The 1247-nt window shown below is 37.9% G+C and overlaps 1 pseudogene; it reads left to right on the top strand.

The window, feature by feature from the left end:
* Positions 1-601: 601 nt before the first annotated feature.
* Positions 602-1247, top strand: LOC114635176 (annotated as a pseudogene).

Below are 1247 nucleotides of genomic sequence, written 5' to 3'. Positions count from 1 at the left end.
TCTCTGAGAGTTAGAAGATTCTAAACAGAAAAGTATCATTGGAATCTACTCAACCCTCCATTTATTTCAGAGTAACAGGTGTTTCCAGCCAATTGGCACCAAGCTCAAATGTCTCTGTGACTTTAACCACTAGGTTCTCAGCCTGCAGCTTTGTTCTGTTTGGTTTTGTGAAGAGGCTCTTGACTCTTCATAAGTGATGAAGAGATCATTTGTTTCCTATACTCCAACCTTTAATTGCACATTAGGAATATAGGAATACTTGGTTTCTCTCTCTCTCTCTCTCTCTCTCTCTCTCTCTCTCTCTCTCTCTCGTGTGACTACATATTAGTAATAACCACACAACCCTACTGTTTTGCCTGTGTCTGAACTTAGAACTTATGAGAGTCTGCCTCTCCAATAGATGTCTTCCCAGGTCAATATCAGTGAAATATCTAGCAATTATGCTACTCACTTCAACTAGATCTACATTCTATCTATATTCTATATATCTCAAGAAACAGTCTACATAATTTTGGAGACAGAGTCTTACCATGTAGCCCTTGGTGGTCTGTAATTTACTATGTAGAGACCCTAGAGGCCAGCATGATTGGATTGTTGATGGTGCGGGTCCATCTTTGAACACAAGCTTATGGCCTTAGACTACTACAACCCCTTGGATGGCTTTAATTGCAAAGATACTGCTTGGCTTGAAGATCAGAATATCAGGCACTACAAGACTGAAGAGAGAGGTAAGTTGAGAAACAATCACAGCAGTGACTGTCCTAGGTTCTTCTAATCTCAGACATGTTAATTGACTTTTCAAGATTTAGGATGAGCAAGAAGCAGTTGCCTGGCTTCTTGTTTTAGCTGTTAGACTTGAATATGTTAGACTTGAATGCTGAAAAACATAAGGAGTTAGTACTTGATAACAGAAAAAAAATATTGAAAATGCAGCTAAAAGCGCAGAGCTATTGATTAACCAGGACATAAATAATCTGGATTTTAAGTCTGGTATAGTGGTTCTGGCTAACTTCTTTTAGATTTAGTATCATAATGATTACTTGATAATGCTTAAGGCAACTCACAAGTTGGTTCAAGATACAGTTGCTAAGGAAAATTGAACCAGAGAAAGTTTACCTGTTGCTTTAGACAATCATATTCTCGGCTTTGACATTGGGTATGCAATTCTTAGTGAAGCTGTTCAGATCTTGTGGTTCCTTCATATAGAAGAACTCAGAGAGCACAAACAAAACATAATAAACCTGTAA

Source organism: Grammomys surdaster, unplaced genomic scaffold, assembly GCF_004785775.1.
Source record: "Grammomys surdaster isolate TR1022 unplaced genomic scaffold, NIH_TR_1.0 1166, whole genome shotgun sequence".
NCBI lineage: Eukaryota > Metazoa > Chordata > Mammalia > Rodentia > Muridae > Grammomys > Grammomys surdaster.
The sequence above is the reverse complement of the archived record's forward strand: the minus strand, read 5'-3'. Positions and strand labels throughout refer to the sequence as shown.